At 44.1% G+C, this 27,216-nt stretch overlaps 1 protein-coding gene and 22 non-coding genes across 23 annotated transcripts in view; all 23 read left to right on the forward strand.

Annotated features, from left to right (window-relative positions):
- Positions 1-27,216, forward strand: part of LOC125719098 (protein NYNRIN-like) — a 99,651-nt gene that overhangs the window by 60,835 nt on the left and 11,600 nt on the right. The gene's annotated exons all lie outside the window — the stretch shown is intronic.
- Positions 808-926, forward strand: LOC125734416 (5S ribosomal RNA). The gene has a single exon (XR_007393729.1). It is a non-coding gene; the product is annotated as a 5S ribosomal RNA (ribosomal RNA).
- On the forward strand, positions 2,006-2,124 carry LOC125734864 (5S ribosomal RNA). Its single transcript, XR_007394167.1, has one exon. It is a non-coding gene; the product is annotated as a 5S ribosomal RNA (ribosomal RNA).
- LOC125733523 (5S ribosomal RNA) lies at positions 3,204-3,322 on the forward strand. Its single transcript, XR_007392867.1, has one exon. It is a non-coding gene; the product is annotated as a 5S ribosomal RNA (ribosomal RNA).
- Positions 4,405-4,523, forward strand: LOC125734428 (5S ribosomal RNA). The gene has a single exon (XR_007393740.1). It is a non-coding gene; the product is annotated as a 5S ribosomal RNA (ribosomal RNA).
- On the forward strand, positions 5,605-5,723 carry LOC125733484 (5S ribosomal RNA). Its single transcript, XR_007392828.1, has one exon. It is a non-coding gene; the product is annotated as a 5S ribosomal RNA (ribosomal RNA).
- On the forward strand, positions 6,809-6,927 carry LOC125734866 (5S ribosomal RNA). Its single transcript, XR_007394169.1, has one exon. It is a non-coding gene; the product is annotated as a 5S ribosomal RNA (ribosomal RNA).
- LOC125733187 (5S ribosomal RNA) lies at positions 8,009-8,127 on the forward strand. Its single transcript, XR_007392541.1, has one exon. It is a non-coding gene; the product is annotated as a 5S ribosomal RNA (ribosomal RNA).
- LOC125733524 (5S ribosomal RNA) lies at positions 9,212-9,330 on the forward strand. The gene has a single exon (XR_007392868.1). It is a non-coding gene; the product is annotated as a 5S ribosomal RNA (ribosomal RNA).
- On the forward strand, positions 10,413-10,531 carry LOC125734440 (5S ribosomal RNA). The gene has a single exon (XR_007393751.1). It is a non-coding gene; the product is annotated as a 5S ribosomal RNA (ribosomal RNA).
- On the forward strand, positions 11,613-11,731 carry LOC125735691 (5S ribosomal RNA). The gene has a single exon (XR_007394983.1). It is a non-coding gene; the product is annotated as a 5S ribosomal RNA (ribosomal RNA).
- LOC125736565 (5S ribosomal RNA) lies at positions 12,817-12,935 on the forward strand. The gene has a single exon (XR_007395843.1). It is a non-coding gene; the product is annotated as a 5S ribosomal RNA (ribosomal RNA).
- Positions 14,015-14,133, forward strand: LOC125733526 (5S ribosomal RNA). Its single transcript, XR_007392869.1, has one exon. It is a non-coding gene; the product is annotated as a 5S ribosomal RNA (ribosomal RNA).
- LOC125734451 (5S ribosomal RNA) lies at positions 15,216-15,334 on the forward strand. Its single transcript, XR_007393762.1, has one exon. It is a non-coding gene; the product is annotated as a 5S ribosomal RNA (ribosomal RNA).
- LOC125735692 (5S ribosomal RNA) lies at positions 16,416-16,534 on the forward strand. Its single transcript, XR_007394984.1, has one exon. It is a non-coding gene; the product is annotated as a 5S ribosomal RNA (ribosomal RNA).
- Positions 17,620-17,738, forward strand: LOC125734867 (5S ribosomal RNA). The gene has a single exon (XR_007394170.1). It is a non-coding gene; the product is annotated as a 5S ribosomal RNA (ribosomal RNA).
- On the forward strand, positions 18,820-18,938 carry LOC125733188 (5S ribosomal RNA). Its single transcript, XR_007392542.1, has one exon. It is a non-coding gene; the product is annotated as a 5S ribosomal RNA (ribosomal RNA).
- On the forward strand, positions 20,024-20,142 carry LOC125736238 (5S ribosomal RNA). Its single transcript, XR_007395522.1, has one exon. It is a non-coding gene; the product is annotated as a 5S ribosomal RNA (ribosomal RNA).
- Positions 21,228-21,346, forward strand: LOC125734341 (5S ribosomal RNA). Its single transcript, XR_007393657.1, has one exon. It is a non-coding gene; the product is annotated as a 5S ribosomal RNA (ribosomal RNA).
- LOC125734868 (5S ribosomal RNA) lies at positions 22,431-22,549 on the forward strand. Its single transcript, XR_007394171.1, has one exon. It is a non-coding gene; the product is annotated as a 5S ribosomal RNA (ribosomal RNA).
- Positions 23,632-23,750, forward strand: LOC125734906 (5S ribosomal RNA). Its single transcript, XR_007394208.1, has one exon. It is a non-coding gene; the product is annotated as a 5S ribosomal RNA (ribosomal RNA).
- On the forward strand, positions 24,837-24,955 carry LOC125734543 (5S ribosomal RNA). Its single transcript, XR_007393851.1, has one exon. It is a non-coding gene; the product is annotated as a 5S ribosomal RNA (ribosomal RNA).
- Positions 26,042-26,160, forward strand: LOC125736249 (5S ribosomal RNA). The gene has a single exon (XR_007395533.1). It is a non-coding gene; the product is annotated as a 5S ribosomal RNA (ribosomal RNA).

The following is a 27,216-nucleotide window of genomic DNA, read 5'->3' on the forward strand; positions in this document are numbered from 1 at the left end:
AGACAGCTTTTTACACACAGTTTTAAACAAAGTACTGATATTATTCCTCTTCAACTGACCGCTTTGTTTTCTATGCAAAAACCACTTCGCCACAGAAGACTCGATATTATTGGCATAGCAAGTTCTGCTCTTCTCCTTTCAAAACTTGCTAAAAGCTGTATTTAAAAGAACAGATTGGCCGGGGTAATTCACACCCTTCAATGCCAGCTTAATGTTTAGGTTAGTGGGAATCACAGAGGAATTAGGGATGGAAACTTCTTTGCTGGTGGTAGAAGCGGTCTGGTGAATTTTTAGAGAGAAGAGGCCGTCGATGTTTGAATGTAGAAAATTGTTGTGGCTGCAGCCTGCAGTATGGACTTGTTGGTGTGTGTAGCTCCCAGTGTTCTGACAGCGCGACGTTTTAGGGAAGCATGTGATTCAGCAGCTACCAGTGGGCTTCGTGCGGCGGAGATTTTGTGGCTGTTAGCGGAGTTGATAACAGAGGGTCGTTAAGAGAAGCCTGCATGCAGTAGGCAAAGGAGTAATGTTTGCCGGCGGGGGACGTGCGGCGATTAACCTGTGCGGTAGTGAAAAGGAGTTAAAAATAAGGAAGTGTGCGGATGCGGAAAGAATGGAATAATTGTGGTAGGCTGCCGGCTGAGTAGTTTGGTGAATGTTTGGTGTGGGTCCGGCGCTGCCGATTGGATGGTGGTGCTGCAGTGTGAGTCAGATAAAAAAAAAAAAAAGAACATTAGTAGTATCCAATGGGACCAACTGGCATGTATAGAGGCGTGTAATGCAAAAGGGCTGTTTTTGGTAGTTTCTCTCGCTTACGGCCATACCACCCTGAACACGCCCGATCTCGTCTGATCTCGGAAGCTAAGCAGGGTAGGGTCTGGTTAGTACTTGGATGGGAGACCTCCTGGGAATACCAGGTGCTGTAAGCTTTTCTCACTTTTACTTTAAACGGGGGGCGCTCCACTTCACGATTAATTTAAATCTATCACTCCCCTTCCATTTTACTATTATATATATATATATATTTTTTTTTTCTCTCATTCATAAAGGCAGCTTTTAGAAACCGTTTTACTCTAAATACTTCCTGGTAATTCTAGGTGCTGTAAGCTGTTCGTGCCTTTATTCCACCAGGGCGCGATCTTCTCACAAACTTGAAGACTGTCACTCCCCATTCACGTTTTACAACTTATTGTTAATGATAAAGAGACAGCTTTTTACACACAGTTTTAAACAAAGTACTGATATTATTCCTCTTCAACTGACCGCTTTGTTTTCTATGCAAAAACCACTTCGCCACAGAAGACTCGATATTATTGGCATAGCAAGTTCTGCTCTTCTCCTTTCAAAACTTGCTAAAAGCTGTATTTAAAAGAACAGGTTGGCCGGGGTAATTCACACCCTTCAATGCCAGCTTAATGTTTAGGTTAGTGGGAATCACAGAGGAATTAGGGATGGAAACTTCTTTGCTGGTGGTAGAAGCGGTCTGGTGAATTTTTAGAGAGAAGAGGCCGTCGATGTTTGAATGTAGAAAATTGTTCTGGCTGCAGCCTGCAGTATGGACTTGTTGGTGTGTGTAGCTCCCAGTGTTCTGACAGCGTGACGTTTTGGGGAAGCATGTGATTCAGCAGCTACCAGTGGGCTTCGTGCGGCGGAGATTTTGTGGCTGTTAGCGGAGTTGATAACAGAGGGTCGTTAAGAGAAGCCTGCATGCAGTAGGCAAAGGAGTAATGTTTGCCGGCGGGGGACGTGCGGCGATTAACCTGTGCAGTACTGAAAAGGAGTTAAAAAGAAGGAAGTGTGCGGATGCGGAAAGAATGGAATAATTGTGGTAGGCTGCCGGCTGAGTAGTTTGGTGAATGTTTGGTGTGGGTCCGGCGCTGCCGATTGGATGGTGGGGCTGCAGTGTGAGTCAGATAAAAAAAAAAAAACCAGGAGTAGGATCCAATGGGACTAACTGGCATGTATAGACGCGTGTAATGCAAAAGGGCTGTTTTTGGTAGCATCTCTCGCTTACGGCCATACCACCCTGAACACGCCCGATCTCGTCTGATCTTGGAAGCTAAGCAGGGTAGGGTCTGGTTAGTACTTGGATGGGAGATCACCTGGGAATACCAGGTGCTGTAAGCTTTTCTCACTTTTACTTTATACAGGGGGCGCTCCACTTCACGATTAATTTAAATCTATCACTCCCCTTCCATTTTACTATTTTATATATATATATATTTTTTTTTTCTCTCTTTCATAAAGCCAGCTTTTAGAAACCGTTTTACTCTAAATACTTCCTGGTAATTCTAGGTGCTGTAAGCTGTTCGTGCCTTTATTCCACCAGGGCGCGATCTTCTCACAAACTTGAAGACTGTCACTCCCCATTCACGTTTTACAACTTATTGTTAATGATAAAGAGACAGCTTTTTACACACAGTTTTAAACAAAGTACTGATATTATTCCTCTTCAACTGACCGCTTTGTTTTCTATGCAAAAACCACTTCGCCACAGAAGACTCGATATTATTGGCATAGCAAGTTCTGCTCTTCTCCTTTCAAAACTTGCTAAAAGCTGTATTTAAAAGAACAGATTGGCCGGGGTAATTCACACCCTTCAATGCCAGCTTAATGTTTAGGTTAGTGGGAATCACAGAGGAATTAGGGATGGAAACTTCTTTGCTGGTGGTAGAAGCGGTCTGGTGAATTTTTAGAGAGAAGAGGCCGTCGATGTTTGAATGTAGAAAATTGTTCTGGCTGCAGCCTGCAGTATGGACTTGTTGGTGTGTGTAGCTCCCAGTGTTCTGACAGCGCGACGTTTTGGGGAAGCATGTGATTCAGCAGCTACCAGTGGGCTTCGTGCGGCGGAGATTTTGTGGCTGTTAGCGGAGTTGATAACAGAGGGTCGTTAAGAGAAGCCTGCATGCAGTAGGCAAAGGAGTAATGTTTGCCGGCGGGGGACGTGCGGCGATTAACCTGTGCAGTACTGAAAAGGAGTTAAAAAGAAGGAAGTGTGCGGATGCGGAAAGAATGGAATAATTGTGGTAGGCTGCCGGCTGAGTAGTTTGGTGAATGTTTGGTGTGGGTCCGGCGCTGCCGATTGGATGGTGGGGCTGCAGTGTGAGTCAGATAAAAAAAAAAAAACCAGGAGTAGGATCCAATGGGACTAACTGGCATGTATAGACGCGTGTAATGCAAAAGGGCTGTTTTTGGTAGCATCTCTCGCTTACGGCCATACCACCCTGAACACGCCCGATCTCGTCTGATCTTGGAAGCTAAGCAGGGTAGGGTCTGGTTAGTACTTGGATGGGAGACCACCTGGGAATACCAGGTGCTGTAAGCTTTTCTCACTTTTACTTTATACAGGGGGCGCTCCACTTCACGATTAATTTAAATCTATCACTCCCCTTCCATTTTACTATTTTATATATATATATATTTTTTTTTTCTCTCTTTCATAAAGCCAGCTTTTAGAAACCGTTTTACTCTAAATACTTCCTGGTAATTCTAGGTGCTGTAAGCTGTTCGTGCCTTTATTCCACCAGGGCGCGATCTTCTCACAAACTTGAAGACTGTCACTCCCCATTCACGTTTTACAACTTATTGTTAATGATAAAGAGACAGCTTTTTACACACAGTTTTAAACAAAGTACTGATATTATTCCTCTTCAACTGACCGCTTTGTTTTCTATGCAAAAACCACTTCGCCACAGAAGACTCGATATTATTGGCATAGCAAGTTCTGCTCTTCTCCTTTCAAAACTTGCTAAAAGCTGTATTTAAAAGAACAGATTGGCCGGGGTAATTCACACCCTTCAATGCCAGCTTAATGTTTAGGTTAGTGGGAATCACAGAGGAATTAGGGATGGAAACTTCTTTGCTGGTGGTAGAAGCGGTCTGGTGAATTTTTAGAGAGAAGAGGCCGTCGATGTTTGAATGTAGAAAATTGTTGTGGCTGCAGCCTGCAGTATGGACTTGTTGGTGTGTGTAGCTCCCAGTGTTCTGACAGCGCGACGTTTTAGGGAAGCATGTGATTCAGCAGCTACCAGTGGGCTTCGTGCGGCGGAGATTTTGTGGCTGTTAGCGGAGTTGATAACAGAGGGTCGTTAAGAGAAGCCTGCATGCAGTAGGCAAAGGAGTAATGTTTGCCGGCGGGGGACGTGCGGCGATTAACCTGTGCGGTAGTGAAAAGGAGTTAAAAATAAGGAAGTGTGCGGATGCGGAAAGAATGGAATAATTGTGGTAGGCTGCCGGCTGAGTAGTTTGGTGAATGTTTGGTGTGGGTCCGGCGCTGCCGATTGGATGGTGGTGCTGCAGTGTGAGTCAGATAAAAAAAAAAAAAAGAACATTAGTAGTATCCAATGGGACCAACTGGCATGTATAGAGGCGTGTAATGCAAAAGGGCTGTTTTTGGTAGTTTCTCTCGCTTACGGCCATACCACCCTGAACACGCCCGATCTCGTCTGATCTCGGAAGCTAAGCAGGGTAGGGTCTGGTTAGTACTTGGATGGGAGACCTCCTGGGAATACCAGGTGCTGTAAGCTTTTCTCACTTTTACTTTAAACGGGGGGCGCTCCACTTCACGATTAATTTAAATCTATCACTCCCCTTCCATTTTACTATTATATATATATATATATTTTTTTTTTCTCTCATTCATAAAGGCAGCTTTTAGAAACCGTTTTACTCTAAATACTTCCTGGTAATTCTAGGTGCTGTAAGCTGTTCGTGCCTTTATTCCACCAGGGCGCGATCTTCTCACAAACTTGAAGACTGTCACTCCCCATTCACGTTTTACAACTTATTGTTAATGATAAAGAGACAGCTTTTTACACACAGTTTTAAACAAAGTACTGATATTATTCCTCTTCAACTGACCGCTTTGTTTTCTATGCAAAAACCACTTCGCCACAGAAGACTCGATATTATTGGCATAGCAAGTTCTGCTCTTCTCCTTTCAAAACTTGCTAAAAGCTGTATTTAAAAGAACAGGTTGGCCGGGGTAATTCACACCCTTCAATGCCAGCTTAATGTTTAGGTTAGTGGGAATCACAGAGGAATTAGGGATGGAAACTTCTTTGCTGGTGGTAGAAGCGGTCTGGTGAATTTTTAGAGAGAAGAGGCCGTCGATGTTTGAATGTAGAAAATTGTTCTGGCTGCAGCCTGCAGTATGGACTTGTTGGTGTGTGTAGCTCCCAGTGTTCTGACAGCGCGACGTTTTGGGGAAGCATGTGATTCAGCAGCTACCAGTGGGCTTCGTGCGGCGGAGATTTTGTGGCTGTTAGCGGAGTTGATAACAGAGGGTCGTTAAGAGAAGCCTGCATGCAGTAGGCAAAGGAGTAATGTTTGCCGGTGGGGGACGTGCGGCGATTAACCTGTGCGGTAGTGAAAAGGAGTTAAAAATAAGGAAGTGTGCGGATGCGGAAAGAATGGAATAATTGTGGTAGGCTGCCGGCTGAGTAGTTTGGTGAATGTTTGGTGTGGGTCCGGCGCTTCCGATTGGATGGTGGTGCTGCAGTGTGAGTCAGATAAAAAAAAAAAAAGAACATTAGTAGTATCCAATGGGACCAACTGGCATGTATAGAGGCGTGTAATGCAAAAGGGCTGTTTTTGGTAGTTTCTCTCGCTTACGGCCATACCACCCTGAACACGCCCGATCTCGTCTGATCTCGGAAGCTAACCAGGGTAGGGTCTGGTTAGTACTTGGATGGGAGACCACCTGGGAATACCAGGTGCTGTAAGCTTTTCTCACTTTTACTTTATACAGGGGGCGCTCCACTTCACGATTAATTTAAATCTATCACTCCCCTTCCATTTTACTATTTTATATATATATATATATTTTTTTTTTTTTTCTCTCTTTCATAAAGCCAGCTTTTAGAAACCGTTTTACTCTAAATACTTCCTGGTAATTCTAGGTGCTGTAAGCTGTTCGTGCCTTTATTCCACCAGGGCGCGATCTTCTCACAAACTTGAAGACTGTCACTCCCCATTCACGTTTTACAACTTATTGTTAATGATAAAGAGACAGCTTTTTACACACAGTTTTAAACAAAGTACTGATATTATTCCTCTTCAACTGAACGCTTTGTTTTCTATGCAAAAACCACTTCGCCACAGAAGACTCGATATTATTGGCATAGCAAGTTCTGCTCTTCTCCTTTCAAAACTTGCTAAAAGCTGTATTTAAAAGAACAGATTGGCCGGGGTAATTCACACCCTTCAATGCCAGCTTAATGTTTAGGTTAGTGGGAATCACAGAGGAATTAGGGATGGAAACTTCTTTGCTGGTGGTAGAAGCGGTCTGGTGAATTTTTAGAGAGAAGAGGCCGTCGATGTTTGAATGTAGAAAATTGTTCTGGCTGCAGCCTGCAGTATGGACTTGTTGGTGTGTGTAGCTCCCAGTGTTCTGACAGCGTGACGTTTTGGGGAAGCATGTGATTCAGCAGCTACCAGTGGGCTTCGTGCGGCGGAGATTTTGTGGCTGTTAGCGGAGTTGATAACAGAGGGTCGTTAAGAGAAGCCTGCATGCAGTAGGCAAAGGAGTAATGTTTGCCGGCGGGGGACGTGCGGCGATTAACCTGTGCAGTACTGAAAAGGAGTTAAAAAGAAGGAAGTGTGCGGATGCGGAAAGAATGGAATAATTGTGGTAGGCTGCCGGCTGAGTAGTTTGGTGAATGTTTGGTGTGGGTCCGGCGCTGCCGATTGGATGGTGGGGCTGCAGTGTGAGTCAGATAAAAAAAAAAAAACCAGGAGTAGGATCCAATGGGACTAACTGGCATGTATAGACGCGTGTAATGCAAAAGGGCTGTTTTTGGTAGCATCTCTCGCTTACGGCCATACCACCCTGAACACGCCCGATCTCGTCTGATCTTGGAAGCTAAGCAGGGTAGGGTCTGGTTAGTACTTGGATGGGAGATCACCTGGGAATACCAGGTGCTGTAAGCTTTTCTCACTTTTACTTTATACAGGGGGCGCTCCACTTCACGATTAATTTAAATCTATCACTCCCCTTCCATTTTACTATTTTATATATATATATATATTTTTTTCTCTCTTTCATAAAGCCAGCTTTTAGAAACCGTTTTACTCTAAATACTTCCTGGTAATTCTAGGTGCTGTAAGCTGTTCGTGCCTTTATTCCACCAGGGCGCGATCTTCTCACAAACTTGAAGACTGTCACTCCCCATTCACGTTTTACAACTTATTGTTAATGATAAAGAGACAGCTTTTTACACACAGTTTTAAACAAAGTACTGATATTATTCCTCTTCAACTGACCGCTTTGTTTTCTATGCAAAAACCACTTCGCCATAGAAGACTCGATATTATTGGCATAGCAAGTTCTGCTCTTCTCCTTTCAAAACTTGCTAAAAGCTGTATTTAAAAGAACAGATTGGCCGGGGTAATTCACACCCTTCAATGCCAGCTTAATGTTTAGGTTAGTGGGAATCACAGAGGAATTAGGGATGGAAACTTCTTTGCTGGTGGTAGAAGTGGTCTGGTGAATTTTTAGAGAGAAGAGGCCGTCGATGTTTGAATGTAGAAAATTGTTCTGGCTGCAGCCTGCAGTATGGACTTGTTGGTGTGTGTAGCTCCCAGTGTTCTGACAGTGCGACGTTTTGGGGAAGCATGTGATTCAGCAGCTACCAGTGGGCTTCGTGCGGCGGAGATTTTGTGGCTGTTAGCGGAGTTGATAACAGAGGGTCGTTAAGAGAAGCCTGCATGCAGTAGGCAAAGGAGTAATGTTTGCCGGCGGGGGACGTGCGGCGATTAACCTGTGCGGTAGTGAAAATGAGTTAAAAAGAAGGAAGTGTGCGGATGCGGAAAGAATGGAATAATTGTGGTAGGCTGCCGGCTGAGTAGTTTGGTGAATGTTGGGTGTGGGTCCGGCGCTGCCGATTGGATGGTGGGGCTTCAGTGTGAGTCAGATAAAAAAAAAAAAAAGAACATTAGTAGTATCCAATGGGACCAACTGGCATGTATAGAGGCGTGTAATGCAAAAGGGCTGTTTTTGGTAGTTTCTCTCGCTTACGGCCATACCACCCTGAACACGCCTGATCTCGTCTGATCTCGGAAGCTAAGCAGGGTAGGGTCTGGTTAGTACTTGGATGGGAGACCACCTGGGAATACCAGGTGCTGTAAGCTTTTCTCACTTTTACTTTATACAGGGGGCGCTCCACTTCACGATTAATTTAAATCTATCACTCCCCTTCCATTTTACTATTTTATATATATATATATATTTTTTTTTTTTCTCTCATTCATAAAGGCAGCTTTTAGAAACCGTTTTACTCTATATACTTCCTGGTAATTCTAGGTGCTGTATGCTGTTCGTGCTTTTATTCCACCAGGGCGCGATCTTCTCACAAACTTGAAGACTGTCACTCCCCATTCACGTTTTACAACTTATTGTTAATGATAAAGAGACAGCTTTTTTACACACAGTTTTAAACAAAGTACTGATATTATTCCTCTTCAACTGACCGCTTTGTTTTCTATGCAAAAACCACTTCGCCACAGAAGACTCGATATTATTGGCATAGCAAGTTCTGCTCTTCTCCTTTCAAAACTTGCTAAAAGCTGTATTTAAAAGAACAGATTGGCCGGGGTAATTCACACCCTTCAATGCCAGCTTAATGTTTAGGTTAGTGGGAATCACAGAGGAATTAGGGATGGAAACTTCTTTGCTGGTGGTAGAAGCGGTCTGGTGAATTTTTAGAGAGAAGAGGCCGTCGATGTTTGAATGTAGAAAATTGTTCTGGCTGCAGCCTGCAGTATGGACTTGTTGGTGTGTGTAGCTCCCAGTGTTCTGACAGCGCGACGTTTTGGGGAAGCATGTGATTCAGCAGCTACCAGTGGGCTTCGTGCGGCGGAGATTTTGTGGCTGTTAGCGGAGTTGATAACAGAGGGTCGTTAAGAGAAGCCTGCATGCAGTAGGCAAAGGAGTAATGTTTGCCGGCGGGGGACGTGCGGCGATTAACCTGTGCAGTACTGAAAAGGAGTTAAAAAGAAGGAAGTGTGCGGATGCGGAAAGAATGGAATAATTGTGGTAGGCTGCCGGCTGAGTAGTTTGGTGAATGTTTGGTGTGGGTCCGGCGCTGCCGATTGGATGGTGGGGCTGCAGTGTGAGTCAGATAAAAAAAAAAAAAACAGGAGTAGGATCCAATGGGACTAACTGGCATGTATAGACGCGTGTAATGCAAAAGGGCTGTTTTTGGTAGCATCTCTCGCTTACGGCCATACCACCCTGAACACGCCCGATCTCGTCTGATCTTGGAAGCTAAGCAGGGTAGGGTCTGGTTAGTACTTGGATGGGAGACCACCTGGGAATACCAGGTGCTGTAAGCTTTTCTCACTTTTACTTTATACAGGGGGCGCTCCACTTCACGATTAATTTAAATCTATCACTCCCCTTCCATTTTACTATTTTATATATATATATTTTTTTTTTTTCTCTCTTTCATAAAGCCAGCTTTTAGAAACCGTTTTACTCTAAATACTTCCTGGTAATTCTAGGTGCTGTAAGCTGTTCGTGCCTTTATTCCACCAGGGCGCGATCTTCTCACAAACTTGAAGACTGTCACTCCCCATTCACGTTTTACAACTTATTGTTAATGATAAAGAGACAGCTTTTTACACACAGTTTTAAACAAAGTACTGATATTATTCCTCTTCAACTGACCGCTTTGTTTTCTATGCAAAAACCACTTCGCCACAGAAGACTCGATATTATTGGCATAGCAAGTTCTGCTCTTCTCCTTTCAAAACTTGCTAAAAGCTGTATTTAAAAGAACAGATTGGCCGGGGTAATTCACACCCTTCAATGCCAGCTTAATGTTTAGGTTAGTGGGAATCACAGAGGAATTAGGGATGGAAACTTCTTTGCTGGTGGTAGAAGCGGTCTGGTGAATTTTTAGAGAGAAGAGGCCGTCGATGTTTGAATGTAGAAAATTGTTGTGGCTGCAGCCTGCAGTATGGACTTGTTGGTGTGTGTAGCTCCCAGTGTTCTGACAGCGCGACGTTTTAGGGAAGCATGTGATTCAGCAGCTACCAGTGGGCTTCGTGCGGCGGAGATTTTGTGGCTGTTAGCGGAGTTGATAACAGAGGGTCGTTAAGAGAAGCCTGCATGCAGTAGGCAAAGGAGTAATGTTTGCCGGCGGGGGACGTGCGGCGATTAACCTGTGCGGTAGTGAAAAGGAGTTAAAAATAAGGAAGTGTGCGGATGCGGAAAGAATGGAATAATTGTGGTAGGCTGCCGGCTGAGTAGTTTGGTGAATGTTTGGTGTGGGTCCGGCGCTGCCGATTGGATGGTGGTGCTGCAGTGTGAGTCAGATAAAAAAAAAAAAAAGAACATTAGTAGTATCCAATGGGACCAACTGGCATGTATAGAGGCGTGTAATGCAAAAGGGCTGTTTTTGGTAGTTTCTCTCGCTTACGGCCATACCACCCTGAACACGCCCGATCTCGTCTGATCTCGGAAGCTAAGCAGGGTAGGGTCTGGTTAGTACTTGGATGGGAGACCTCCTGGGAATACCAGGTGCTGTAAGCTTTTCTCACTTTTACTTTAAACGGGGGGCGCTCCACTTCACGATTAATTTAAATCTATCACTCCCCTTCCATTTTACTATTATATATATATATATATTTTTTTTTTCTCTCATTCATAAAGGCAGCTTTTAGAAACCGTTTTACTCTAAATACTTCCTGGTAATTCTAGGTGCTGTAAGCTGTTCGTGCCTTTATTCCACCAGGGCGCGATCTTCTCACAAACTTGAAGACTGTCACTCCCCATTCACGTTTTACAACTTATTGTTAATGATAAAGAGACAGCTTTTTACACACAGTTTTAAACAAAGTACTGATATTATTCCTCTTCAACTGACCGCTTTGTTTTCTATGCAAAAACCACTTCGCCACAGAAGACTCGATATTATTGGCATAGCAAGTTCTGCTCTTCTCCTTTCAAAACTTGCTAAAAGCTGTATTTAAAAGAACAGGTTGGCCGGGGTAATTCACACCCTTCAATGCCAGCTTAATGTTTAGGTTAGTGGGAATCACAGAGGAATTAGGGATGGAAACTTCTTTGCTGGTGGTAGAAGCGGTCTGGTGAATTTTTAGAGAGAAGAGGCCGTCGATGTTTGAATGTAGAAAATTGTTCTGGCTGCAGCCTGCAGTATGGACTTGTTGGTGTGTGTAGCTCCCAGTGTTCTGACAGCGCGACGTTTTGGGGAAGCATGTGATTCAGCAGCTACCAGTGGGCTTCGTGCGGCGGAGATTTTGTGGCTGTTAGCGGAGTTGATAACAGAGGGTCGTTAAGAGAAGCCTGCATGCAGTAGGCAAAGGAGTAATGTTTGCCGGTGGGGGACGTGCGGCGATTAACCTGTGCGGTAGTGAAAAGGAGTTAAAAATAAGGAAGTGTGCGGATGCGGAAAGAATGGAATAATTGTGGTAGGCTGCCGGCTGAGTAGTTTGGTGAATGTTTGGTGTGGGTCCGGCGCTTCCGATTGGATGGTGGTGCTGCAGTGTGAGTCAGATAAAAAAAAAAAAAGAACATTAGTAGTATCCAATGGGACCAACTGGCATGTATAGAGGCGTGTAATGCAAAAGGGCTGTTTTTGGTAGTTTCTCTCGCTTACGGCCATACCACCCTGAACACGCCCGATCTCGTCTGATCTCGGAAGCTACCCAGGGTAGGGTCTGGTTAGTACTTGGATGGGAGACCACCTGGGAATACCAGGTGCTGTAAGCTTTTCTCACTTTTACTTTATACAGGGGGCGCTCCACTTCACGATTAATTTAAATCTATCACTCCCCTTCCATTTTACTATTTTATATATATATATATATATATTTTTTTTTTCTCTCTTTCATAAAGCCAGCTTTTAGAAACCGTTTTACTCTAAATACTTCCTGGTAATTCTAGGTGCTGTAAGCTGTTCGTGCCTTTATTCCACCAGGGCGCGATCTTCTCACAAACTTGAAGACTGTCACTCCCCATTCACGTTTTACAACTTATTGTTAATGATAAAGAGACAGCTTTTTACACACAGTTTTAAACAAAGTACTGATATTATTCCTCTTCAACTGACCGCTTTGTTTTCTATGCAAAAACCACTTCGCCACAGAAGACTCGATATTATTGGCATAGCAAGTTCTGCTCTTCTCCTTTCAAAACTTGCTAAAAGCTGTATTTAAAAGAACAGATTGGCCGGGGTAATTCACACCCTTCAATGCCAGCTTAATGTTTAGGTTAGTGGGAATCACAGAGGAATTAGGGATGGAAACTTCTTTGCTGGTGGTAGAAGCGGTCTGGTGAATTTTTAGAGAGAAGAGGCCGTCGATGTTTGAATGTAGAAAATTGTTCTGGCTGCAGCCTGCAGTATGGACTTGTTGGTGTGTGTAGCTCCCAGTGTTCTGACAGCGTGACGTTTTGGGGAAGCATGTGATTCAGCAGCTACCAGTGGGCTTCGTGCGGCGGAGATTTTGTGGCTGTTAGCGGAGTTGATAACAGAGGGTCGTTAAGAGAAGCCTGCATGCAGTAGGCAAAGGAGTAATGTTTGCCGGCGGGGGACGTGCGGCGATTAACCTGTGCAGTACTGAAAAGGAGTTAAAAAGAAGGAAGTGTGCGGATGCGGAAAGAATGGAATAATTGTGGTAGGCTGCCGGCTGAGTAGTTTGGTGAATGTTTGGTGTGGGTCCGGCGCTGCCGATTGGATGGTGGGGCTGCAGTGTGAGTCAGATAAAAAAAAAAAAACCAGGAGTAGGATCCAATGGGACTAACTGGCATGTATAGACGCGTGTAATGCAAAAGGGCTGTTTTTGGTAGCATCTCTCGCTTACGGCCATACCACCCTGAACACGCCCGATCTCGTCTGATCTTGGAAGCTAAGCAGGGTAAGGTCTGGTTAGTACTTGGATGGGAGATCACCTGGGAATACCAGGTGCTGTAAGCTTTTCTCACTTTTACTTTATACAGGGGGCGCTCCACTTCACGATTAATTTAAATCTATCACTCCCCTTCCATTTTACTATTTTATATATATATATATTTTTTTTTTCTCTCTTTCATAAAGCCAGCTTTTAGAAACCGTTTTACTCTAAATACTTCCTGGTAATTCTAGGTGCTGTAAGCTGTTCGTGCCTTTATTCCACCAGGGCGCGATCTTCTCACAAACTTGAAGACTGTCACTCCCCATTCACGTTTTACAACTTATTGTTAATGATAAAGAGACAGCTTTTTACACACAGTTTTAAACAAAGTACTGATATTATTCCTCTTCAACTGACCGCTTTGTTTTCTATGCAAAAACCACTTCGCCATAGAAGACTCGATATTATTGGCATAGCAAGTTCTGCTCTTCTCCTTTCAAAACTTGCTAAAAGCTGTATTTAAAAGAACAGATTGGCCGGGGTAATTCACACCCTTCAATGCCAGCTTAATGTTTAGGTTAGTGGGAATCACAGAGGAATTAGGGATGGAAACTTCTTTGCTGGTGGTAGAAGCGGTCTGGTGAATTTTTAGAGAGAAGAGGCCGTCGATGTTTGAATGTAGAAAATTGTTCTGGCTGCAGCCTGCAGTATGGACTTGTTGGTGTGTGTAGCTCCCAGTGTTCTGACAGCGCGACGTTTTGGGGAAGCATGTGATTCAGCAGCTACCAGTGGGCTTCGTGCGGCGGAGATTTTGTGGCTGTTAGCGGAGTTGATAACAGAGGGTCGTTAAGAGAAGCCTGCATGCAGTAGGCAAAGGAGTAATGTTTGCCGGCGGGGGACGTGCGGCGATTAACCTGTGCAGTACTGAAAAGGAGTTAAAAAGAAGGAAGTGTGCGGATGCGGAAAGAATGGAATAATTGTGGTAGGCTGCCGGCTGAGTAGTTTGGTGAATGTTTGGTGTGGGTCCGGCGCTGCCGATTGGATGGTGGGGCTGCAGTGTGAGTCAGATAAAAAAAAAAAAAACAGGAGTAGGATCCAATGGGACTAACTGGCATGTATAGACGCGTGTAATGCAAAAGGGCTGTTTTTGGTAGCATCTCTCGCTTACGGCCATACCACCCTGAACACGCCCGATCTCGTCTGATCTTGGAAGCTAAGCAGGGTAGGGTCTGGTTAGTACTTGGATGGGAGACCACCTGGGAATACCAGGTGCTGTAAGCTTTTCTCACTTTTACTTTATACAGGGGGCGCTCCACTTCACGATTAATTTAAATCTATCACTCCCCTTCCATTTTACTATTTTATATATATATTTTTTTTTTTTTTCTCTCTTTCATAAAGCCAGCTTTTAGAAACCGTTTTACTCTAAATACTTCCTGGTAATTCTAGGTGCTGTAAGCTGTTCGTGCCTTTATTCCACCAGGGCGCGATCTTCTCACAAACTTGAAGACTGTCACTCCCCATTCACGTTTTACAACTTATTGTTAATGATAAAGAGACAGCTTTTTACACACAGTTTTAAACAAAGTACTGATATTATTCCTCTTCAACTGACCGCTTTGTTTTCTATGCAAAAACCACTTCGCCACAGAAGACTCGATATTATTGGCATAGCAAGTTCTGCTCTTCTCCTTTCAAAACTTGCTAAAAGCTGTATTTAAAAGAACAGATTGGCCGGGGTAATTCACACCCTTCAATGCCAGCTTAATGTTTAGGTTAGTGGGAATCACAGAGGAATTAGGGATGGAAACTTCTTTGCTGGTGGTAGAAGCGGTCTGGTGAATTTTTAGAGAGAAGAGGCCGTCGATGTTTGAATGTAGAAAATTGTTGTGGCTGCAGCCTGCAGTATGGACTTGTTGGTGTGTGTAGCTCCCAGTGTTCTGACAGCGCGACGTTTTAGGGAAGCATGTGATTCAGCAGCTACCAGTGGGCTTCGTGCGGCGGAGATTTTGTGGCTGTTAGCGGAGTTGATAACAGAGGGTCGTTAAGAGAAGCCTGCATGCAGTAGGCAAAGGAGTAATGTTTGCCGGCGGGGGACGTGCGGCGATTAACCTGTGCGGTAGTGAAAAGGAGTTAAAAATAAGGAAGTGTGCGGATGCGGAAAGAATGGAATAATTGTGGTAGGCTGCCGGCTGAGTAGTTTGGTGAATGTTTGGTGTGGGTCCGGCGCTGCCGATTGGATGGTGGTGCTGCAGTGTGAGTCAGATAAAAAAAAAAAAAAGAACATTAGTAGTATCCAATGGGACCAACTGGCATGTATAGAGGCGTGTAATGCAAAAGGGCTGTTTTTGGTAGTTTCTCTCGCTTACGGCCATACCACCCTGAACACGCCCGATCTCGTCTGATCTCGGAAGCTAAGCAGGGTAGGGTCTGGTTAGTACTTGGATGGGAGACCTCCTGGGAATACCAGGTGCTGTAAGCTTTTCTCACTTTTACTTTAAACGGGGGGCGCTCCACTTCACGATTAATTTAAATCTATCACTCCCCTTCCATTTTACTATTATATATATATATATATTTTTTTTTTCTCTCATTCATAAAGGCAGCTTTTAGAAACCGTTTTACTCTAAATACTTCCTGGTAATTCTAGGTGCTGTAAGCTGTTCGTGCCTTTATTCCACCAGGGCGCGATCTTCTCACAAACTTGAAGACTGTCACTCCCCATTCACGTTTTACAACTTATTGTTAATGATAAAGAGACAGCTTTTTACACACAGTTTTAAACAAAGTACTGATATTATTCCTCTTCAACTGACCGCTTTGTTTTCTATGCAAAAACCACTTCGCCACAGAAGACTCGATATTATTGGCATAGCAAGTTCTGCTCTTCTCCTTTCAAAACTTGCTAAAAGCTGTATTTAAAAGAACAGGTTGGCCGGGGTAATTCACACCCTTCAATGCCAGCTTAATGTTTAGGTTAGTGGGAATCACAGAGGAATTAGGGATGGAAACTTCTTTGCTGGTGGTAGAAGCGGTCTGGTGAATTTTTAGAGAGAAGAGGCCGTCGATGTTTGAATGTAGAAAATTGTTCTGGCTGCAGCCTGCAGTATGGACTTGTTGGTGTGTGTAGCTCCCAGTGTTCTGACAGCGCGACGTTTTGGGGAAGCATGTGATTCAGCAGCTACCAGTGGGCTTCGTGCGGCGGAGATTTTGTGGCTGTTAGCGGAGTTGATAACAGAGGGTCGTTAAGAGAAGCCTGCATGCAGTAGGCAAAGGAGTAATGTTTGCCGGTGGGGGACGTGCGGCGATTAACCTGTGCGGTAGTGAAAAGGAGTTAAAAATAAGGAAGTGTGCGGATGCGGAAAGAATGGAATAATTGTGGTAGGCTGCCGGCTGAGTAGTTTGGTGAATGTTTGGTGTGGGTCCGGCGCTTCCGATTGGATGGTGGTGCTGCAGTGTGAGTCAGATAAAAAAAAAAAAAGAACATTAGTAGTATCCAATGGGACCAACTGGCATGTATAGAGGCGTGTAATGCAAAAGGGCTGTTTTTGGTAGTTTCTCTCGCTTACGGCCATACCACCCTGAACACGCCCGATCTCGTCTGATCTCGGAAGCTACCCAGGGTAGGGTCTGGTTAGTACTTGGATGGGAGACCACCTGGGAATACCAGGTGCTGTAAGCTTTTCTCACTTTTACTTTATACAGGGGGCGCTCCACTTCACGATTAATTTAAATCTATCACTCCCCTTCCATTTTACTATTTTATATATATATATATATATATTTTTTTTTTCTCTCTTTCATAAAGCCAGCTTTTAGAAACCGTTTTACTCTAAATACTTCCTGGTAATTCTAGGTGCTGTAAGCTGTTCGTGCCTTTATTCCACCAGGGCGCGATCTTCTCACAAACTTGAAGACTGTCACTCCCCATTCACGTTTTACAACTTATTGTTAATGATAAAGAGACAGCTTTTTACACACAGTTTTAAACAAAGTACTGATATTATTCCTCTTCAACTGACCGCTTTGTTTTCTATGCAAAAACCACTTCGCCACAGAAGACTCGATATTATTGGCATAGCAAGTTCTGCTCTTCTCCTTTCAAAACTTGCTAAAAGCTGTATTTAAAAGAACAGATTGGACGGGGTAATTCACACCCTTCAATGCCAGCTTAATGTTTAGGTTAGTGGGAATCACAGAGGAATTAGGGATGGAAACTTCTTTGCTGGTGGTAGAAGCGGTCTGGTGAATTTTTAGAGAGAAGAGGCCGTCGATGTTTGAATGTAGAAAATTGTTCTGGCTGCAGCCTGCAGTATGGACTTGTTGGTGTGTGTAGCTCCCAGTGTTCTGACAGCGTGACGTTTTGGGGAAGCATGTGATTCAGCAGCTACCAGTGGGCTTCGTGCGGCGGAGATTTTGTGGCTGTTAGCGGAGTTGATAACAGAGGGTCGTTAAGAGAAGCCTGCATGCAGTAGGCAAAGGAGTAATGTTTGCCGGCGGGGGACGTGCGGCGATTAACCTGTGCAGTACTGAAAAGGAGTTAAAAAGAAGGAAGTGTGCGGATGCGGAAAGAATGGAATAATTGTGGTAGGCTGCCGGCTGAGTAGTTTGGTGAATGTTTGGTGTGGGTCCGGCGCTGCCGATTGGATGGTGGGGCTGCAGTGTGAGTCAGATAAAAAAAAAAAAACCAGGAGTAGGATCCAATGGGACTAACTGGCATGTATAGACGCGTGTAATGCAAAAGGGCTGTTTTTGGTAGCATCTCTCGCTTACGGCCATACCACCCTGAACACGCCCGATCTCGTCTGATCTTGGAAGCTAAGCAGGGTAGGGTCTGGTTAGTACTTGGATGGGAGATCACCTGGGAATACCAGGTGCTGTAAGCTTTTCTCACTTTTACTTTATACAGGGGGCGCTCCACTTCACGATTAATTTAAATCTATCACTCCCCTTCCATTTTACTATTTTATATATATATATATTTTTTTTTTCTCTCTTTCATAAAGCCAGCTTTTAGAAACCGTTTTACTCTAAATACTTCCTGGTAATTCTAGGTGCTGTAAGCTGTTCGTGCCTTTATTCCACCAGGGCGCGATCTTCTCACAAACTTGAAGACTGTCACTCCCCATTCACGTTTTACAACTTATTGTTAATGATAAAGAGACAGCTTTTTACACACAGTTTTAAACAAAGTACTGATATTATTCCTCTTCAACTGACCGCTTTGTTTTCTATGCAAAAACCACTTCGCCATAGAAGACTCGATATTATTGGCATAGCAAGTTCTGCTCTTCTCCTTTCAAAACTTGCTAAAAGCTGTATTTAAAAGAACAGATTGGCCGGGGTAATTCACACCCTTCAATGCCAGCTTAATGTTTAGGTTAGTGGGAATCACAGAGGAATTAGGGATGGAAACTTCTTTGCTGGTGGTAGAAGCGGTCTGGTGAATTTTTAGAGAGAAGAGGCCGTCGATGTTTGAATGTAGAAAATTGTTCTGGCTGCAGCCTGCAGTATGGACTTGTTGGTGTGTGTAGCTCCCAGTGTTCTGACAGCGCGACGTTTTGGGGAAGCATGTGATTCAGCAGCTACCAGTGGGCTTCGTGCGGCGGAGATTTTGTGGCTGTTAGCGGAGTTGATAACAGAGGGTCGTTAAGAGAAGCCTGCATGCAGTAGGCAAAGGAGTAATGTTTGCCGGCGGGGGACGTGCGGCGATTAACCTGTGCGGTAGTGAAAATGAGTTAAAAAGAAGGAAGTGTGCGGATGCGGAAAGAATGGAATAATTGTGGTAGGCTGCCGGCTGAGTAGTTTGGTGAATGTTGGGTGTGGGTCCGGCGCTGCCGATTGGATGGTGGGGCTTCAGTGTGAGTCAGATAAAAAAAAAAAAAGAACATTAGTAGTATCCAATGGGACCAACTGGCATGTATAGAGGCGTGTAATGCAAAAGGGCTGTTTTTGGTAGTTTCTCTCGCTTACGGCCATACCACCCTGAACACGCCTGATCTCGTCTGATCTCGGAAGCTAAGCAGGGTAGGGTCTGGTTAGTACTTGGATGGGAGACCACCTGGGAATACCAGGTGCTGTAAGCTTTTCTCACTTTTACTTTATACAGGGGGCGCTCCACTTCACGATTAATTTAAATCTATCACTCCCCTTCCATTTTACTATTTTATATATATATATATATTTTTTTTTTTTCTCTCATTCATAAAGGCAGCTTTTAGAAACCGTTTTACTCTATATACTTCCTGGTAATTCTAGGTGCTGTAAGCTGTTCGTGCCTTTATTCCACCAGGGCGCGATCTTCTCACAAACTTGAAGACTGTCACTCCCCATTCACGTTTTACAACTTATTGTTAATGATAAAGAGACAGCTTTTTTACACACAGTTTTAAACAAAGTACTGATATTATTCCTCTTCAACTGACCGCTTTGTTTTCTATGCAAAAACCACTTCGCCACAGAAGACTCGATATTATTGGCATAGCAAGTTCTGCTCTTCTCCTTTCAAAACTTGCTAAAAGCTGTATTTAAAAGAACAGATTGGCCGGGGTAATTCACACCCTTCAATGCCAGCTTAATGTTTAGGTTAGTGGGAATCACAGAGGAATTAGGGATGGAAACTTCTTTGCTGGTGGTAGAAGCGGTCTGGTGAATTTTTAGAGAGAAGAGGCCGTCGATGTTTGAATGTAGAAAATTGTTCTGGCTGCAGCCTGCAGTATGGACTTGTTGGTGTGTGTAGCTCCCAGTGTTCTGACAGCGCGATGTTTTGGGGAAGCATGTGATTCAGCAGCTACCAGTGGGCTTCGTGCGGCGGAGATTTTGTGGCTGTTAGCGGAGTTGATAACAGAGGGTCGTTAATAGAAGCCTGCATGCAGTAGGCAAAGGAGTAATGTTTGCTGGTGGGGGACGTGCGGCGATTAACCTGTGCGGTAGTGAAAATGAGTTAAAAAGAAGGAAGTGTGCGGATGCGGAAAGAATGGAATAATTGTGGTAGGCTGCCGGCTGAGTAGTTTGGTGAATGTTGGGTGTGGGTCCGGCGCTGCCGATTGGATGGTGGGGCTGCAGTGTGAGTCAGATAAAAAAAAAAAAGAACATTAGTAGTATCCAATGGGACCAACTGGCATGTATAGAGGCGTGTAATGCAAAAGGGCTGTTTTTGGTAGTTTCTCTCGCTTACGGCCATACCACCCTGAACACGCCCGATCTCGTCTGATCTCGGAAGCTAAGCAGGGTAGGGTCTGGTTAGTACTTGGATGGGAGACCACCTGGGAATACCAGGTGCTGTAAGCTTTTCTCACTTTTACTTTATACAGGGGGCGCTCCACTTCACGATTAATTTAAATCTATCACTCCCCTTCCATTTTACTATTTTATATATATATATATATTTTTTTTTTTTCTCTCATTCATAAAGGCAGCTTTTAGAAACCGTTTTACTCTATATACTTCCTGGTAATTCTAGGTGCTGTAAGCTGTTCGTGCCTTTATTCCACCAGGGCGCGATCTTCTCACAAACTTGAAGACTGTCACTCCCCATTCACGTTTTACAACTTATTGTTAATGATAAAGAGACAGCTTTTTTACACACAGTTTTAAACAAAGTACTGATATTATTCCTCTTCAACTGACCGCTTTGTTTTCTATGCAAAAACCACTTCGCCACAGAAGACTCGATATTATTGGCATAGCAAGTTCTGCTCTTCTCCTTTCAAAACTTGCTAAAAGCTGTATTTAAAAGAACAGATTGGCCGGGGTAATTCACACCCTTCAATGCCAGCTTAATGTTTAGGTTAGTGGGAATCACAGAGGAATTAGGGATGGAAACTTCTTTGCTGGTGGTAGAAGCGGTCTGGTGAATTTTTAGAGAGAAGAGGCCGTCGATGTTTGAATGTAGAAAATTGTTCTGGCTGCAGCCTGCAGTATGGACTTGTTGGTGTGTGTAGCTCCCAGTGTTCTGACAGCGCGATGTTTTGGGGAAGCATGTGATTCAGCAGCTACCAGTGGGCTTCGTGCGGCGGAGATTTTGTGGCTGTTAGCGGAGTTGATAACAGAGGGTCGTTAATAGAAGCCTGCATGCAGTAGGCAAAGGAGTAATGTTTGCTGGCGGGGGACGTGCGGCGATTAACCTGTGCGGTAGTGAAAATGAGTTAAAAAGAAGGAAGTGTGCGGATGCGGAAAGAATGGAATAATTGTGGTAGGCTGCCGGCTGAGTAGTTTGGTGAATGTTGGGTGTGGGTCCGGCGCTGCCGATTGGATGGTGGGGCTGCAGTGTGAGTCAGATAAAAAAAAAAAAGAACATTAGTAGTATCCAATGGGACCAACTGGCATGTATAGAGGCGTGTAATGCAAAAGGGCTGTTTTTGGTAGCTTCTCTCGCTTACGGCCATACCACCCTGAACACGCCCGATCTCGTCTGATCTCGGAAGCTAAGCAGGATAGGGTCTGGTTAGTACTTGGCTGGGAGACCTCCTGGGAATACCAGGTGCTGTAAGCTTTTCTCACTTTTACTTTATACAGGGGGCGCTCCACTTCACGATTAATTTAAATCTATCACTCCCCTTCCATTTTACTATTTTATATATATATATATATATTTTTTTTTTTTCTCTCTTTCATAAAGCCAGCTTTTAGAAACCGTTTTACTCTAAATACTTCCTGGTAATTCTAGGTGCTGTAAGCTGTTCGTGCCTTTATTCCACCAGGGCGCGATCTTCTCACAAACTTGAAGACTGTCACTCCCCATTCACGTTTTACAACTTATTGTTAATGATAAAGAGACAGCTTTTTACACACAGTTTTAAACAAAGTACTGATATTATTCCTCTTCAACTGACCGCTTTGTTTTCTATGCAAAAACCACTTCGCCACAGAAGACTCGATATTATTGGCATAGCAAGTTCTGCTCTTCTCCTTTCAAAACTTGCTAAAAGCTGTATTTAAAAGAACAGATTGGCCGGGGTAATTCACACCCTTCAATGCCAGCTTAATGTTTAGGTTAGTGGGAATCACAGAGGAATTAGGGATGGAAACTTCTTTGCTGGTGGTAGAAGCGGTCTGGTGAATTTTTAGAGAGAAGAGGCCGTCGATGTTTGAATGTAGAAAATTGTTCTGGCTGCAGCCTGCAGTATGGACTTGTTGGTGTGTGTAGCTCCCAGTGTTCTGACAGCGTGACGTTTTGGGGAAGCATGTGATTCAGCAGCTACCAGTGGGCTTCGTGCGGCGGAGATTTTGTGGCTGTTAGCGGAGTTGATAACAGAGGGTCGTTAAGAGAAGCCTGCATGCAGTAGGCAAAGGAGTAATGTTTGCCGGCGGGGGACGTGCGGCGATTAACCTGTGCAGTACTGAAAAGGAGTTAAAAAGAAGGAAGTGTGCGGATGCGGAAAGAATGGAATAATTGTGGTAGGCTGCCGGCTGAGTAGTTTGGTGAATGTTTGGTGTGGGACCGGCGCTGCCGATTGGATGGTGGGGCTGCAGTGTGAGTCAGATAAAAAAAAAAAACCAGGAGTAGGATCCAATGGGACTAACTGGCATGTATAGACGCGTGTAATGCAAAAGGGCTGTTTTTGGTAGCATCTCTCGCTTACGGCCATACCACCCTGAACACGCCCGATCTCGTCTGATCTTGGAAGCTAAGCAGGGTAGGGTCTGGTTAGTACTTGGATGGGAGATCACCTGGGAATACCAGGTGCTGTAAGCTTTTCTCACTTTTACTTTATACAGGGGGCGCTCCACTTCACGATTAATTTAAATCTATCACTCCCCTTCCATTTTACTATTTTATATATATATATATTTTTTTTTTCTCTCTTTCATAAAGCCAGCTTTTAGAAACCGTTTTACTCTAAATACTTCCTGGTAATTCTAGGTGCTGTAAGCTGTTCGTGCCTTTATTCATCCAGGGCGCGATCTTCTCACAAACTTGAAGACTGTCACTCCCCATTCACGTTTTACAACTTATTGTTAATGATAAAGAGACAGCTTTTTACACACAGTTTTAAACAAAGTACTGATATTATTCCTCTTCAACTGACCGCTTTGTTTTCTATGCAAAAACCACTTCGCCATAGAAGACTCGATATTATTGGCATAGCAAGTTCTGCTCTTCTCCTTTCAAAACTTGCTAAAAGCTGTATTTAAAAGAACAGATTGGCCGGGGTAATTCACACCCTTCAATGCCAGCTTAATGTTTAGGTTAGTGGGAATCACAGAGGAATTAGGGATGGAAACTTCTTTGCTGGTGGTAGAAGTGGTCTGGTGAATTTTTAGAGAGAAGAGGCCGTCGATGTTTGAATGTAGAAAATTGTTCTGGCTGCAGCCTGCAGTATGGACTTGTTGGTGTGTGTAGCTCCCAGTGTTCTGACAGCGCGACGTTTTGGGGAAGCATGTGATTCAGCAGCTACCAGTGGGCTTCGTGCGGCGGAGATTTTGTGGCTGTTAGCGGAGTTGATAACAGAGGGTCGTTAAGAGAAGCCTGCATGCAGTAGGCAAAGGAGTAATGTTTGCCGGCGGGGGACGTGCGGCGATTAACCTGTGCGGTAGTGAAAATGAGTTAAAAAGAAGGAAGTGTGCGGATGCGGAAAGAATGGAATAATTGTGGTAGGCTGCCGGCTGAGTAGTTTGGTGAATGTTGGGTGTGGGTCCGGCGCTGCCGATTGGATGGTGGGGCTTCAGTGTGAGTCAGATAAAAAAAAAAAAAAGAACATTAGTAGTATCCAATGGGACCAACTGGCATGTATAGAGGCGTGTAATGCAAAAGGGCTGTTTTTGGTAGTTTCTCTCGCTTACGGCCATACCACCCTGAACACGCCTGATCTCGTCTGATCTCGGAAGCTAAGCAGGGTAGGGTCTGGTTAGTACTTGGATAGGAGACCACCTGGGAATACCAGGTGCTGTAAGCTTTTCTCACTTTTACTTTATACAGGGGGCGCTCCACTTCACGATTAATTTAAATCTATCACTCCCCTTCCATTTTACTATTTTATATATATATATATATATATATATTTTTCTCTCATTCATAAAGGCAGCTTTTAGAAACCGTTTTACTCTATATACTTCCTGGTAATTCTAGGTGCTGTAAGCTGTTCGTGCTTTTATTCCACCAGGGCGCGATCTTCTCACAAACTTGAAGACTGTCACTCCCCATTCACGTTTTACAACTTATTGTTAATGATAAAGAGACAGCTTTTTTACACACAGTTTTAAACAAAGTACTGATATTATTCCTCTTCAACTGACCGCTTTGTTTTCTATGCAAAAACCACTTCGCCACAGAAGACTCGATATTATTGGCATAGCAAGTTCTGCTCTTCTCCTTTCAAAACTTGCTAAAAGCTGTATTTAAAAGAACAGATTGGCCGGGGTAATTCACACCCTTCAATGCCAGCTTAATGTTTAGGTTAGTGGGAATCACAGAGGAATTAGGGATGGAAACTTCTTTGCTGGTGGTAGAAGCGGTCTGGTGAATTTTTAGAGAGAAGAGGCCGTCGATGTTTGAATGTAGAAAATTGTTCTGGCTGCAGCCTGCAGTATGGACTTGTTGGTGTGTGTAGCTCCCAGTGTTCTGACAGCGCGATGTTTTGGGGAAGCATGTGATTCAGCAGCTACCAGTGGGCTTCGTGCGGCGGAGATTTTGTGGCTGTTAGCGGAGTTGATAACAGAGGGTCGTTAATAGAAGCCTGCATGCAGTAGGCAAAGGAGTAATGTTTGCTGGCGGGGGACGTGCGGCGATTAACCTGTGCGGTAGTGAAAATGAGTTAAAAAGAAGGAAGTGTGCGGATGCGGAAAGAATGGAATAATTGTGGTAGGCTGCCGGCTGAGTAGTTTGGTGAATGTTGGGTGTGGGTCCGGCGCTGCCGATTGGATGGTGGGGCTGCAGTGTGAGTCAGATAAAAAAAAAAAAGAACATTAGTAGTATCCAATGGGACCAACTGGCATGTATAGAGGCGTGTAATGCAAAAGGGCTGTTTTTGGTAGTTTCTCTCGCTTACGGCCATACCACCCTGAACACGCCCGATCTCGTCTGATCTCGGAAGCTAAGCAGGATAGGGTCTGGTTAGTACTTGGCTGGGAGACCACCTGGGAATACCAGGTGCTGTAAGCTTTTCTCACTTTCACTTTATACAGGGGGCGCTCCACTTCACGATTAATTTAAATCTATCACTCCCCTTCCATTTTACTATTTTATATATATATATATTTTTTTTTTTTTTCTCTCATTCATAAAGGCAGCTTTTAGAAACCGTTTTACTCTATATACTTCCTGGTAATTCTAGGTGCTGTAAGCTGTTCGTGCCTTTATTCCACCAGGGCGCGATCTTCTCACAAACTTGAAGACTGTCACTCCCCATTCACGTTTTACAACTTATTGTTAATGATAAAGAGACAGCTTTTTTACACACAGTTTTAAACAAAGTACTGATATTATTCCTCTTCAACTGACCGCTTTGTTTTCTATGCAAAAACCACTTCGCCACAGAAGACTCGATATTATTGGCATAGCAAGTTCTGCTCTTCTCCTTTCAAAACTTGCTAAAAGCTGTATTTAAAAGAACAGATTGGCCGGGGTAATTCACACCCTTCAATGCCAGCTTAATGTTTAGGTTAGTGGGAATCACAGAGGAATTAGGGATGGAAACTTCTTTGCTGGTGGTAGAAGCGGTCTGGTGAATTTTTAGAGAGAAGAGGCCGTCGATGTTTGAATGTAGAAAATTGTTCTGGCTGCAGCCTGCAGTATGGACTTGTTGGTGTGTGTAGCTCCCAGTGTTCTGACAGCGCGATGTTTTGGGGAAGCATGTGATTCAGCAGCTACCAGTGGGCTTCGTGCGGCGGAGATTTTGTGGCTGTTAGCGGAGTTGATAACAGAGGGTCGTTAATAGAAGCCTGCATGCAGTAGGCAAAGGAGTAATGTTTGCTGGTGGGGGACGTGCGGCGATTAACCTGTGCGGTAGTGAAAATGAGTTAAAAAGAAGGAAGTGTGCGGATGCGGAAAGAATGGAATAATTGTGGTAGGCTGCCGGCTGAGTAGTTTGGTGAATGTTGGGTGTGGGTCCGGCGCTGCCGATTGGATGGTGGGGCTGCAGTGTGAGTCAGATAAAAAAAAAAAAAGAACATTAGTAGTATCCAATGGGACCAACTGGCATGTATAGAGGCGTGTAATGCAAAAGGGCTGTTTTTGGTAGTTTCTCTCGCTTACGGCCATACCACCCTGAACACGCCCGATCTCGTCTGATCTCGGAAGCTAAGCAGGGTAGGGTCTGGTTAGTACTTGGATGGGAGACCACCTGGGAATACCAGGTGCTGTAAGCTTTTCTCACTTTTACTTTATACAGGGGGCGCTCCACTTCACGATTAATTTAAATCTATCACTCCCCTTCCATTTTACTATTTTATATATATATATATATATTTTTTTTTTCTCTCATTCATAAAGGCAGCTTTTAGAAACCGTTTTACTCTATATACTTCCTGGTAATTCTAGGTGCTGTAAGCTGTTCGTGCCTTTATTCCACCAGGGCGCGATCTTCTCACAAACTTGAAGACTGTCACTCCCCATTCACGTTTTACAACTTATTGTTAATGATAAAGAGACAGCTTTTTTACACACAGTTTTAAACAAAGTACTGATATTATTCCTCTTCAACTGACCGCTTTGTTTTCTATGCAAAAACCACTTCGCCACAGAAGACTCGATATTATTGGCATAGCAAGTTCTGCTCTTCTCCTTTCAAAACTTGCTAAAAGCTGTATTTAAAAGAACAGATTGGCCGGGGTAATTCACACCCTTCAATGCCAGCTTAATGTTTAGGTTAGTGGGAATCACAGAGGAATTAGGGATGGAAACTTCTTTGCTGGTGGTAGAAGCGGTCTGGTGAATTTTTAGAGAGAAGAGGCCGTCGATGTTTGAATGTAGAAAATTGTTCTGGCTGCAGCCTGCAGTATGGACTTGTTGGTGTGTGTAGCTCCCAGTGTTCTGACAGCTCGATGTTTTGGGGAAGCATGTGATTCAGCAGCTACCAGTGGGCTTCGTGCGGCGGAGATTTTGTGGCTGTTAGCGGAGTTGATAACAGAGGGTCGTTAATAGAAGCCTGCATGCAGTAGGCAAAGGAGTAATGTTTGCTGGCGGGGGACGTGCGGCGATTAACCTGTGCGGTAGTGAAAATGAGTTAAAAAGAAGGAAGTGTGCGGATGCGGAAAGAATGGAATAATTGTGGTAGGCTGCCGGCTGAGTAGTTTGGTGAATGTTGGGTGTGGGTCCGGCGCTGCCGATTGGATGGTGGGGCTGCAGTGTGAGTCAGATAAAAAAAAAAAAGAACATTAGTAGTATCCAATGGGACCAACTGGCATGTATAGAGGCGTGTAATG

Source organism: Brienomyrus brachyistius, chromosome 2, assembly GCF_023856365.1.
Source record: "Brienomyrus brachyistius isolate T26 chromosome 2, BBRACH_0.4, whole genome shotgun sequence".
NCBI classification, from domain to species: Eukaryota; Metazoa; Chordata; class Actinopteri; order Osteoglossiformes; family Mormyridae; genus Brienomyrus; species Brienomyrus brachyistius.